Here is a 14,933-nt window from a genome sequence, read left to right on the forward strand (position 1 = left end):
TAAGGGGAAGTAATGGGGATTTATTGCTTTTACAATATGATATGGTGGTTCATCATCTCTTGGAAAATTTGCTCAAACCCAGCTTTCAGTTCAGTTCAGTGACTCAGTCATGTCTGACTCTTTGCAACCCCATGGACTGTAGCATGCCAGGCTTCCCTGTCCATCACCAACTCCCAGGGCTTACTCAAACTTTTGTCCACTGAGTTGGTAATGTCATCCAACCATCTCATCCTCTGTCATCCCCATCTCCTCCCACATTCAATCTTTCCAGCATCAGGGTTTTTTCCAAGAATTCAGTTCTTTGCACCAGGTGGCCAAAGTATTGGAGCTTCACCTTCAGCATCAGTCCTTCCAAAGAATATTCAGGACTGATTTCCCTTAGGATTGACTTGCTGAATCTCCTTGCAGTCCAAGGGACTCTCAAGAGTCTTCTCCAACACGACAGTTCAAAAGCATCAATTCTTTAGTGCTCAGCTTTCTTTATAGTCTAACTCTCACATCCATACATGACTATTGGAAAAACCATAGCCTTGACTAGACCGACCTTTGTTGGCAAAGTAATGTCTCTCCTTTTTAATATGCTTTCTAGGTTGGTCATAGCTTTTCTTCTAAGGAGAAAGCATCTTTGAATTTCATGGCTACAGTCACCATCTACAGTGATTTTGGAGCCCAAAAAATTAGAGTCTCTCACAGTTTCCATTGTTTCCCCATCAATTTGCCATGAGGTGATTTAACCGGATTCCATGGTCTTAGATTTCTGAATGTTGAGTTTTAAGCCAACATTTTCACTCTCCTCTTTCACTTTCATCAAGAGGCTCTTTAGTTCTTCTTAACTTTCTGCCATAAGGGTGGTATCACCTGCATATCTGAGGTCGTTGATATTTCTCCTAGCAATCTTGATTCCAGCTTGTACTTCATTCAGTTCAGCATTTCTCATAATGTACTCTGCATGTAAGTTAAATAAGTAGAGTGACAATATACAGCATTGACATGCTTCTTTCCCAATTTGGTACCAGTCTGTTGTTCCATGTCTAGTTCTGTTTCTTCCTCACATGCATACAGATTTATGGTCACTGGGTCAATGTATTGTACTTTATTTTTATTGGACTGTTTTCATTTTGCTTATGGGTGCATATGTATATGTGTATATTTTACTATTTTAATTACTATTTGCCTAATTTTGTAACAGCCATTTGTCTGGGATTCATCTTTAGTTTCTCATTTTTGGTTGTTTTAATCTTACTTACTGCCATAATAAACCATTTGTGGAACCTTCATTCCTGACCAGAGATAAAGCCCTGAGCCTTTGAAGTGGAAGAACTGACCCCAAGATCCTAAACTACCAGAGAACTTACCAAGGGAGTATCAAACAGTAAGAACACACACAAAGGAAACCACTTGAATACAAGACCTGGTATCACCCAACCACCAGTAGCAACCTGTGCAGGATGCCTCATCTACACCACAAAAAAACAAAAATACAAACCCAATCATCAGCAGACAGGATTACCACCTCATTCAGCCTTGCTCATCAGAGGAAAAAATAAAACAAACAAACAAACACAAAAGCTCAGAACAAATCTCACCCAATACAAAGCTTACACAAACCACTGGACCAAACTTAGGAGGGTAGAAACCAAAAGGAAGAAAGAATTCAATATTGAAGGCTGGGAAAAGGAGACCTAAAACACAATAAGTTTAAAAAAAAAAAAAAAAACCTGAAAAGACAGTTAAATACTACATGAATGAAGCAACACACTAGAAACACAGAAGTCCAAATAAATGAAGAAGAAATAGGCAAACTACCTGAAAAAGAATTCAGAATAATGATAGCAAATATGATCAAAAGCCTTGAAAAAAGAATAGAGAAAATGCAAGAATCAATTAATATGGACCTAGAAGAATTAAAGAATAAACATACAGAGACAAACAACACAATTACTGAAATTAAAAATAACCTAGAAGGAGTCAATAGCAGAATATCTGAAGCAGAAGAATGAATCAGTGAACTGGAAGATAAAAAGGTGGAAATAACTTCTGAAGAGCAGAATAAAGGAAAAAGAATGAAAAGAACAGAGAATAGTCTCATAGACCTCTCAGATAATATCAAATGCACCAATACTTTAATTACAGGACTCCAGGAAGAAAAAGAGAAAAAGAAAGGGTATGAGAAAAATTTTGAAGAGATTATGGTTGAAAATTTCCCCAACATGGAAAATGAACTAGTTAATCAAGTCTAAATCCCATACAGGATAAACCCAAAGATAAACATGACAAGACACATACTAATCAAACTAACAAAGACTAAATACTAAGAAAGAATATTAAAAGCAGCAAGGGAGAAGCAACAAGTAACATACAAGGGAAGCCCCGTATGTTTAACAGCTGAACTTTCAGCAGAAGCTCTTCAGGCCAGAAGGGAATGGCAAAATATATTTAAAGGGGAAAATCTACAACCAAAATTACTGTACCCAGCAAGAATCTCATTCAAAATTAATGGGGAAATAAAAAGATTTCAGAGAAGCAAAAGTTAAGACAATTCAGTACTACTAAACCAGCTTTACAACAAATGTTAAAGGGACTTATATAGTCAAGAAATACAAGTGAAGAAAAAGATCTACAAAGTCAACCCTAAACAATTAAGAAAATGGCAATAGGAACATATACATCATTAATTAATTTAAATGTAAATGAATTAAATGTTCCAACCAAAAAACACAGACCAGCTGAATGAATACAAAAACAAGACCCATATATATATACTGTCTACAAGAAACTCACTACAGACCTAAAGACACATGTAGAATGAAAGTGAAAGGATGGAAAATTTTATTCCATGCAACTGGGAAGCAAAAGAAAGCTGGAGTAGCAATTCTTATATCAGACAAAACAGACCTTTAAATGAAGAAGATTACAAGAGATAAGGAAGGATGCTACATAATGATCAAGGGATCAATCCAAGAATAAGACATAACAATAGTAAATATCTATGCACCCAACATAGGAGCACCTAAATACATGACAAACACTAACAGATGTAAAAGGAGAAATTGACAGTAACACAATAATAGTAGGAGACTTTAACACCCCACCCACACCAAAAGACAGATCATCAAAACAGAAAATTAATAAAGAAACACAAGTCTTAAATGATACATTGGATGAGATGGATCTCACTGATATCTTCAGGACATTCCATCCAAATGCAGAAGAATACACCTTCTTCTCAAGTGCACATGGAATAGTCTCCAGGATTACATCTTGGATCACAATCAAACTTCAATAAATTTAAGAAAACTGAAATCATATCAAGCATCTTCTCTGACCACAAGATATCAATTACAAGGGAAAAAAAACTGTAAAAAAAAAAAAAACTACAAACAGATGGAAATTAAACAATATGTTTTTAAATATATTTAAATGACCAACAATATGTTTCTAAATAATCAACAGGATACTGAAGAAATAAAAAGGGAAATCAAAAAATTTCTAGAAACAAATGACAATGAAAACACAAGTCAAAACCTATGGTATGCAGCAAAAGCAGTTCTAAGAGGGAAGTTTATAGCAATACAATCCTACCTCAAGAAACAAGAAAAACATTGAATAGACAACCTAGATCAGATCAGATCAGTCGCTCAGTCGTGTCTGACTCTTTGCGACCCCATGAATCACAGCACACCAGGCCTCCCTGTCCATCACCAACTCCCAGAGTTCACTGAGACTCACGTCCATCGAGTCAATGATGCCATCCAGCCATCTCATCCTCTGTCGTCCGCTTCTTCTCCTGCCCCCAATCCCTCCCAGCATCAGTCTTTTCCAATGAGTCAACTCTTCGCATCAGGTGGCCAAAGGACTGGAGTTTCAGCTTTAGTATCATTCCTTCCAAAGAAATCCCAGGGCTGATCTCCTTCAGAATGGACTGGTTGGATCTCCTTGCAATCCAAGGGACTCTCAAGAGTCTTCTCCAACACCACAGTTCAAAAGCATCAATTCTTTGGCGCTCAGCCTTCTTCACAGTCCAACTCTCACATCCATACATGACCATAGGAAAAACCATAGCCTTGACTAGACGAACTTTTGTTGGCAAAGTAATGTCTCTGCTTTTGAATATGCTATCTAGGTTGGTCATAACTTTCCTTCCAAGGAGTAAGCGCCTTTTAATTTCATGGCTGCAGTCACCATCTGCAGTGATTTTGGAGCCCAGAAAAATAAAGTCTGACATTGTTTCCACTGTTTCCCCATCTATTTCCCATGAAGTGATGGGACCGGATGCCATGATCTTCATTTTCTGAATGTTGAGCTTTAAGCCAACTTTTTCACTCTCCACTTTCACTTTCATCAAGAGGCTTTTTAGTTCCTCTTCACTTTCTGCCATATGGGTGGTGTCATCTGCATATCTGAGGTTATTGATATTTCTCCCGGCAATCTTGATTCCATCTTGTGTTTCTTCCAGTCCAGCGTTTCTCATGATGTACTCTGCATATAAGTTAAATAAACAGGGTGACAATATACAGCCTTGACGAACTCCTTTTCCTATTTGGAACCAGTCTGTTGTTCCATATCCATTTCTAACTGTTGCTTCCTGAACTGCATACAAATTTCTCAAGAGGCAGATCAGGTGGTCTGGCATTCCCATCTCTTTCAGAATTTTCCACAGTTTATTGTGATCCACACAGTCAAAGACTTTGGGATAGTCAATAAAGCAGAAACAGATGTTTTTCTGGAATTCTCTTGCTTGGGAAAAGAGGAACAAAGGCAAGAACAACAAAAATTAGTAGAAGGGAAGAAATCATAAAGATCAGAGCAGAAATAAGTGAAAAGAAATGAAAGAAACAATAGTAAAGATTAATAAAACTAAAAGCTGGTTCTTTGAGAGGATAAAGAAAACTAACAAAACTTTAGCCTGATTCATCAAGAAAAAAAGAGAGGTGAATCAAATCAACAAAACTAGAAATGAAAAAGGAGAAGTTACAACAGAAAATGAAGAAATACAAAGAATTATAAGAGACTATTATGAACAACCATATGGCAATAAAATGGATAACCTGGAAAAAATGGGCAGATTCCTAGAAAAATTTAATCTTCCAAGACTGAACCAGGAAGATTGAAATTGAAGCTGTGATCAAAAATCTTCCCAAAAACAAAAGCCCAGGACAAAATGACTTCATAGGAGAATTCTATCAAACATTTAGAGACAAGTTAATGCCTATCCTTCTAAAACTCTTTCAAAAAATTGCAGAGGAAGGAACACTTCCAAACTCTTTCTACAAGGCCACCATCACCCTAATACCAAAACCAGAAAAAGACAATACAGAAAAAGAAAACTACAGGCCAATATCACTGATGAACACAGATGCAAAAATCCTCAACAAAATTTTAACAAACAGAATTCAGCAACACATCAAAAAGCTCATACACCATAATCAAGTTGTGCTTATTCCAGGGATGCAAGGATTCTTCAATATACACAAATCAGTCAATGTGATACACCATATTAAAAAATTACAATATAAAAACCATGTGACAATCTCAATAGATGAAGAAAAAGTCTTTGACAACATTCAGCACTCATTTATGATTAAAACTCTTCAAAAAGTGGGCATAGAATGAACCTACCTCAACATAGTAAAGGCCATATATGGTAAGCCTACAGCTAACATTATTCTCATTTGTGAAAAACTGAAAGCATTCCCTCTAAGATCAGGAACAAGACAAGGGTGTTCACTTTCACCACTATTATTCAACATAATTCTGGAAGTCCTAATACAGCAATCATAGAAGTAAAAGAAATAAAAGGAATACAGATCAGAAAAGAAGTAAAGCTCACACTGTTTGCAAATGACATGATACTATACATAGAAAACCCTAAAAATTCTACCACAAAATTACTAGACCTAATCAGTGAATTTAGCAAAGTTGCAGAATACAAAATCAATACACAGAAATCACTTGCATTTCTAAAACTAACAGTGAAAAATCAGAAAGAGAAATTACGGAATCAATCCCATTCATCATTGCAACAAAAAGAATAAAATGTCTAAAAATAAACTTATCTAAGGAGACAAAAGAACTGCATACAGAAAGTTATGACACTGATCAAAGAAATCAAGGCTGACATAAAGAGATGGAGAGATATTCCATGTTTCTGGGTAGAAATAATCAATATTGTGAAAATGACTATACTACCAAACACAATCTACAGAATCAGTGTGATCCCTATCATATAACCAATGGCATTTTTCACAGAACTAGAATAAAAAAAATTCACAATTCATATGGAAATACAAAAGACCCCAAATAGCCAAAGCAGTCTTGAGAAAGAAGAATGGAGCTGGAGGAATCAACCTTCCTGACTTCAAATTATACAACAAAGCTACAGTCATCAAGACATTATGGTACTGGCACAAAAACAGGAAAAAAAAAAAAAAGACCAATGGAACAAGATAGAGAGCCCAGAGATAAACCCATACACCTATGGATACCTTCATTTTGACAAAGGAGGCAAGACTATACAATGAGGCAAAGACAGCCTCTTCAATAAATGGTGCTGGGAAAACTGGACAGGTACATATAAAAGAATGAAATTAGAACACTTACTAGCACCATACACAAAGATAAACTCAAAATGGATTAAAGACCTAAATGTAAGATAAGAAACTATAAAATCCTTAGAGGAAAACACAGGTAAAACACAGGTAAAACACTTGATGACATAAGTCAAAGCAAGATCCTCTATGACCCACCTTCTCAGTCAGTTCAGTTCAGTTCAGTCACTCAGTCATGTCCAACTCTTTGCGACCCCATGAATCACAGCACGCCAGGCCTCCCTGTCCATCACCAACGCCCAGAGTTTACCCAAATTCATGTCCATCGAGTTGGTGATGCCATCCTGCCATCTCATCCTCTGTCGTCCCCTTCTCCTTCTGCCCCCAATCCCTTCCAGCATCAGGGTCTTTTGCAATGAGTCAACTCTTTGCATGAGGTGGCCAATGTATTGGAGCTTCACCTTCAGCATCAGTCCTTCCGATGAATACCCAGGCCTGATCTCCTTTAGGATGGACTGGTTGAATCTCTTTGCAGTCCAAGGGACTCTCAAGAGTCTTCTCCAACACCACAGTTCAAAAGCATCAATTCTTCAGTGCTCAGCTTTCTTCACAGTCCAACTCTCTCATCCATACATGAATACTGGAAAAACCATAGCCTTGATTAGATGGACCTTTGTTGGCAAAGTAATGTCTCTGCTTTTGAATATGCTATCTAGGTTGGTCATAACTTTCCTTCCAAGGAGTAAGCGTCTTTTAATTTCATGGCTGCAATCACCATCTGCGGTGATTTTGGTGCCCCCCAAAATAAAGTCTGACAGTTCCCAATGTTTCCCCATCTATTTCCCATGAATTGATGGGACCAGATGCCATGATCTTCATTTTCTGAATGTTGAGCTTTAAGCCAACTTTTTCACTCTCCTCTTTCACTTTCATCAAGAGGCTTTTTAGTTCCTCTTCATTTTCTGCCATAAGGGTGGTGTCATCTGCATATCTGAGGTTATTGATATTTCTCCCGGCAATCTTGATTCCAGCTTGTGCTTCTTCCAGCCCAGCGTTTCTCATTATGTAGTCTGCATACAAGTTAAATAAGCAGGGTGACAATATACAGCCTTGACGTACTCCTTTTCCTATTTGGAACCATTCTGTTGTTCCATGTCCATTTCTAACTGGAAACATAGGCAAAACACTGAATGACGTAAGTCAAAGCAAGATCCTCTATGACCCACCTCCTAGAGTAATGGAAATAAAAACGAAAGTAAACAAGTGGGACCTGATTAAACTTAAAAGCTTTTGCACAGCAAAGAAGACTCTAAGCAAGGTGAAAAGGCAACCCTCAGTATGGGAGAAAATAATAGCAAAGGAAACAACTGACAAAGGATTAATTTCCAAAATATACAAGCAGCTCACACAATTCCAAACCAAAAAATGAACAATCAAATCAAAAAGGGGGAAAAAGACGTAAACAGACATTTTTCCAAAGAAGGCATACAGACGGCTAACAAACACATGAAAAGATGCTCAACACCGCTCATTATTAGAGAAATATAATTCAAAACTACAATGAGATATCACTTCGTAGCAGTCAGAATGGCCATCATCAAAAAGTCTACAAACAATACATGCTGAGAGGTTGTGGAGAGAAGGGAATGCTCTTGCACTGTTGGAGGGAATGCAAACTGATACAACCACTATGGAAGACGGTATGGAGAGTCCTTAAAAACTAGGAATAAAACTACCACATGACCCAGAAATCACACTCCTAGGCATATAACCTGAGGAAACCAACATTGAAAGAGACACATGTATCCCTTTTGTCACTGCAGCACTGTTTATGATAGCTAGAACATGGAAGCAACCTAGATGTCCATCAATAGATGAATGGATAAAGAAGTTGTGGTATACACACTATGGAATATACATATTCCGTAGTGTGTATACATATACACATAGTGGTGTATACACTATGTATTTGTTCCATGTACTCTATGGAATATTACTCAGCCATAAAAAGGAACACATTTGAGTCAGTTCTAATGAGGTGGATGAACCTAGAGCCTATTATACAGAGTGAAGTAAATTAGTAAGAGAAAGATATATATTGTATTCTGACACATATATACAGAATCTAGAAAGATGGTACTGAAGAATTTATTTACAGGGCAGCAATGGAGAAACAGACATAGAGAATAAACTTATGAACATGGGAAGAGGGGAGGGGAGACTGAGATGTATGGAGAGAGTAACATGGAATCTTACATTACCATATATAAAATAGACAGGCAATGGGAATTTGCTGTATGTCCCAGGAAACTCAAACAGGGGTTCTGTATCAACTAGAGAACTGGGATGGGGAAGGGGATGGGAGGGAGGTTCAAAAGGGAGGGGATAGATGTATCCCTATGGCTGACTCATGTTGAGGTTTGACAGAAAAACAACAAAATTCTGTAAAGCAATTATCCTTCAATTAAAAAATAAATAAATTTTTTAAAAAAGAATACTGGAGTGGGTTGCCATGCTCTCCTCCAAAGGATCTTTCCAACCCAGGGATCAAACCCAGGTACCCCACATTGCAAGAAGATTCTTTACTGTCTGAGTCACCAGAGAAGCCCCAAAATACTGGAGTGGGTAGCCTATCCCTTCTCCTGGGGATCTTCCCAACCCAGGAATTGAACTGGAGTCTTGCACATTGCAGGCTGATTCTTTATCAGTTGAGCTACACATAGTAGTATATACTACTATCTGTAGCTATGTGTGTGTGTGTGTGTGTGTGTGTGTGTGTGTATATATATATATATATATATATATGCGAAGAGTTGACTCATTGGAAAAGACTCTGATGCTGGGCGGGATTGGGAGCAAGAGGATAAGGGGATGACAGAGGATGAGATGGCTGGATGGCATCGCTGACTTGATGGACCTGAGTCTGAGTGAACTCCGGGAGTTGGTGATGGACAGGGAGGCCTTGCGTGCTGCGATTCATGGGGTCGCAAAGAGTCGGACACGACTGAGCAACTGATCTGATCTGATGTGTAGCATAGTATATATATATATATATATGTATATATATATATGTTTATCCTCATTTTTTAATCCATCCCACCTCCTGAGTCCATATTTCAATCACACAACCTAAAAACTCTGTTTCTCCCAGTTTCTAAAGCTAATACAGTGAATCCAGAATATCTGCCAACAAATATGACTTGATCCAACAATATTTTATTTTGCATCATTCACCCCTAGAAACATTGATATAAATGGGAAAATTTTTATACTCTTTAGATTCTCCTTCTAGGATTAAATATATAAATTACAAACTGGGGCCTTCAGTTATGTCCTAATTTATTTCTAGGAGCAAAGAGAGGTGACGGTTGTAGTCCTTAGGAAAGTCAGCAATTCCCTTGATGGCAGTTATTTTTTTAGGAAAGGGGCAGGAGGAAAGCCTGTTTCTACATGTAGATGAGGTTTAGCAGAATTAGGAAGTCAAAATGCTTACTTAATAAGATTTCACACATGCACCTACATCCCATTTTTTAGTGCCCCACTCCTATCTAATCAATGCCTTAACTTTAACATAGCAGTATTTCTGAGGTTGTAAATTCAATTTGCAGTGCAATTTAACTACCCATAACATTAGACTGTGACTTTGGCTTTTATAATCTCTGTGTCTACAAAGGACAAGAATTTATTGTAAAGTCATCACATATTTTTCTGATTACTTTCCCAGACCTCTAGTTGTGAATTTAAAGCCCTGAACTAATAATGCTTCTTTTTCCTATAAGTACTGATGTGCAACTAGAAACAATCAATGAGTTACATTACACTGCTTATTTCCACTAAAACATTTCCAGTGGTAACTATTTTATCACCTTAAGTCTTAATTCCTACAGACATTTTATGACAAGAGTTTAAGTATGATAATGTAAGTGAATGTTTTGCCATAACTTTCCGAGGGCTAGCAGCCCACTTCACCATGCCAACAAGGTTATTAATGCCATTGGAACTAATCATATCAGAGAAATATTTCAGAGAATAATTCTTGAATATTTTTTTCTTGGAACTACTTGCAGGAGTAGTGATTGATCAAGGAAGTGAATATAATATAAATGATAAAAGGTTAAGCTATATTGTTGTAACTAGCCTTTCCATAATTGTAGGAGCATGTGACACATTTGTGTGGTAGGCTCTTTCCTCTCTACATAAGAGTGAGTCTAAGAAGTCAGTAAAATGCTGGACATGAAGTGGAAGAGAGCAAGGACACATGATGACTCATGAGGACAAGCTACATCAATGAGTTTAAGTGTCAGCCTTGATGAAAGAAGTTATCATCTTGTTATTGCTCTTTATGCACCATGCCTGGGCCAAACTAGAATATATGAAAGAGGAAATTTGGACAGTGCTGAGGACTTATGGGCTTGGGTGCAGCCCCCACAGCAGAAGAGTGATCCAGTAGGTAAGTGGCAATGTACCTGAGACACAGCTGTGATAGACCCCTTTTACCAGTCTTGACACTACAATGGCTACTGCTTCACTTCCACCTTCTAAATCCTGCACAATTCCTTTTGTTGTCAACTGTCATTCAGATCCATATAGGAATGTGATTTCTGGCAAAACTAATTCCAATTTAACCAAGCTGATAGAGCACAAATATTCCACAAGCCATATCAGACATCATTGTAACTATATGCTTAAGGCCTACTGCTTATACGTCAGACATCTTCAAAGGCAAAATCTTGTCTATTAGCACATCTTTCTCACATAGTCTAATGAATAAAACACAGAAGACCCTGAATGTATAAATATTATACAAAAATATACATACATAAATTTAAAAAGTGACTAGAACTTGAGTAGCCAGTGAAAAGGAGATATGATTTTAAAGTGAATAATTTGAGATGAGTAAAGAGTAAAAACGATAAAATACAAAGTGTTTTTAAGAATCAGTGAACATGTAAATTCAGCCATGGATAAAGTTAATATAGAGAATAAAAGAGATGATGTTTGAAATATAGTTTAAAAAGCAAATTGTGAATGATTTTCAATGGCAAGCCTTGGAATGTTGACCGAACATAAGTCAGAGTTCAATGGATTTTCAACATCTTTCAAAGACAATTTGATTTAAACATTTTTGTACTCATGAATAAATATGTCTTCTCAATCAAAAGACATTAGTAGTTCCATTTTCCAATGTTAATTAAGCCTGGGAGATTTGTTTTAATATATCTCCTAAGTGGTAACATGATTTTTAAAACTGTGTATGCTCTGGGCTTTTGGTTTCGTTCATACACTCATAAAAGATGTTGTTTTTTTCATTCTTTTTTCTAGTCCTCACTGGAGAGATTATAATTTAAAGTACTAGATATTAATTTATAAGCTATTTTCTGTCTAGCAGATCTTACATATTTGTATCCAATGCTTTAAAACTCTGTATATTTTAGTTAGGACTTCCGTGGTGGCTCAGAGGTAAAGAATCTTCTTGCAATGCAGGAGACGTGGGTTTGATCCCTGGGTCAGGAAATCCCCCTGGAGAAAGAAATGGCAACACACTCTAGTATTCTTGCCTGGGTAATCCCATGGACAGAGGAGTCTGGTGGGCTACAGTCCATGGGGTCGCAAAAGAATCAGATTTAGCAAATAAACAACATACTTCAGTTAGCATAGTAATACACCAACAAATAAAGATATATGTAGCTTTTTATAATTTTCACAAGCTCTCAAAATCAGTTGCTCAGTATTCTTCCATTTTATACTGCTTTTTAAGGCAATTCTCAATCTCAACTGTTAGTGTGGAGTCATTCTCCAATGGAAATCACCACTAACCCTCCAAACTAATCTCAACAAGGGCTATCTTTGTCACTAAGCTCTGAGGTAAGGAGGTTTTCCTTGATCATCTAGAAATTTCTAATACCAGTTTGAACTTTTAAAAATGCTTTTGTGAAAGCACAGAAGCCCTTTGTGCTTGTCATTAGCCTATTTATCTGAAGATTCATTTCTTTCTTTTCTCTTGCAAGCTACATTTCAAAGTCTTCCTTGCTCACTGGATTCCTGATAGATTTGGTCAATGGATGGGTATATCTCCTATCTCTCTGCCTCTGGCAATGGGTGACTTCCTCTGATGTTGGTGCCACTGGCCTGGTCTGCTCTCTTGATACTGCCCCCTGCAAGGTAGCACTGCTTTGGTTCAAGCTCAATTAAGAATTCTGTGGTTTCTCATTTCTTCACAGATATCTTTTCCCAGATGAATGATAGCATTGCCTATAGTTAATCTCTCAGTTGTACAACACTATTATTCTAATCCTCAGCTTCTTCATCTACCTAATTTTCTAGGTTAAGCTAATTCCTTGAAGTAAATTCCCTAGGCTTGAAATATCTTGAGTAGTCTCCATTTTTCTAAATAGGCCTTCACTGATAACACTCTTATATGACAATAATTAAAATAAAACATATATATATATATATATATATTTTTTTTTTTTAGCTGAGAACTGCTTCTCTATCTTTCACAGTTAAGCTCTACATCTTCTGCAAACCATGGAAAAAAACAACTTAATAGGAAGGTACATGACCTTAGTCCAAATTCAGATGTATAAATAAACATTTTCTAATGAGTATCAATTTTCAAAGGCATAGCTTGTGTCATTAAACAGAGTGATTGTTGCTGTTGTTTGTTGTTTAGTCTCAAGTTGTACTTGACTCTTTTGCAGCTCCATGGACTGTAGCCCACCTTGCTTTTCTGTTCATGGGATTTTCCAGGCAAGAATACTGGAGTGGATTGCCATTTCCTCTCCAGGAGATCTTCCCAGTCCAAGGGTTAAACCTGCATCTCCTGCATTGGCAGGTAGATTCTTTACCTCTGGGCCATGAGGGAATCCCAAACTGAATATTCATCCTTGTCTTAAATATCAGTTATTGGATTACTTCATACAGCTCCCCACAATGGACAGACATTTTCTTTATATGAGTATAATTGAGGGCTCACTAAAGTGTTTTCTGTTTCAGATCCATCTCTAGAAGAAAATTAGTCCTAAAGGAAAATCTCACTTCAATCTAAAAAGGAAAAAGCTTATGAGAATTTGGATCATTACAGCTTTTGTCTTGCCCTTTAAAATAAAATAATAAAAATATACTGTCAGATACATAATTTTTGTCAAAGACAAAGGATAACATTTAGGTATAAACTCAAATACAATCATATAGATAGGCAGACAGATGTATCTAAGCATTCACTCCATTTATTACAATAGCTTCAAAAAGATTCAGAAAATAAACTAATAACAACTATAAAAGTAACCTTCCTTTATGCTCTTTGGCCCTGCATAAATTCTGCATTCTCTATGTGTATTTAGAACTTGGGGTTTACTTGAAGGATGTTCCACCATATCATAAATCAGTAAACCAGGAAAAATAAAGCTTGTTCCATTATGAGGAATTATTGAAACAGTGCATAACCTAAATTTCTTTCTTGTGTTTTTTAAGTACGAAAATTTGCAAATGTTTCACTCTGTTGGAAAGAAACTTTGACTTTTTGTAGTAATTAATGGAGCTGTTTTTCTTTTAATACCACTCTGCTAAGTGTATATTGGGAATAACACGCCTGGAGACTTTCTTCCAATTATCTTCATGCTCCTTTTGTTGTACAGTCTTCATGCTGCTTCCACAGGCTGCTCTGTCTTTTCACACACTGCTTGTTCCCACAGAGACTGGTCTCATCATCTTTCAGTCCACTCAGTTGACTCACCCACTCGCAAATTATGCTGCATCACATATGCAGTTTTAAAATAAGTTAGCTCCAAAAAGTGTAAAACATAAAATCACAAATGATTTTTTCATTATTTTGCAGGATAGAGAGAGAGAGGAAGAAAATAATAATCTTCCTTATAAAACTCCTATTTCAAAGACATAGCCAAGTCTTGGTAATTCCTTCACAAACAGGCTAATATATTAACTTGGTTAATATATAAGGTACTATTTATAAGTACTAAAACCGAAGAATTGATGCTTTTGAATTGTGGTGTTGGAGAAGACTCTTGAGAGTCCCTTGGACTGCAAGGAAATCCAACCACTCCATCCTAAAGGAGATCAGTCCTGGGTGTTCATTGGAAAGACTGATGCTGAAGCTGAAACTCCAATACTTTGGCCACCTCATGCGAAGAGCTGACTTATTGGAAAAGACCCTGATGCTGGGAGGGATTGGGGGCAGGAGGAGAAGGGGATGACCAAGGATGAGATGGCTTGATGACATCACCGACTCGATGGCCATGAGTTTGAGTGAACTCTGGGAGTTGGTGATGGACAGGCAGGCCTGGCGTGCTGTGATTCTTGGGGTTGCAAAGAGTTGGACATGACTGAGCCACTGAACTGAACTGAACTGAAAACCATATAGCTAAG

This window comes from Bos grunniens, chromosome 17 (assembly GCF_055505025.1).
Source record: "Bos grunniens cultivar Pamir isolate PY7600 chromosome 17, Bosgru_T2T1.0, whole genome shotgun sequence".
NCBI classification, from domain to species: domain Eukaryota; kingdom Metazoa; phylum Chordata; class Mammalia; order Artiodactyla; family Bovidae; genus Bos; species Bos grunniens.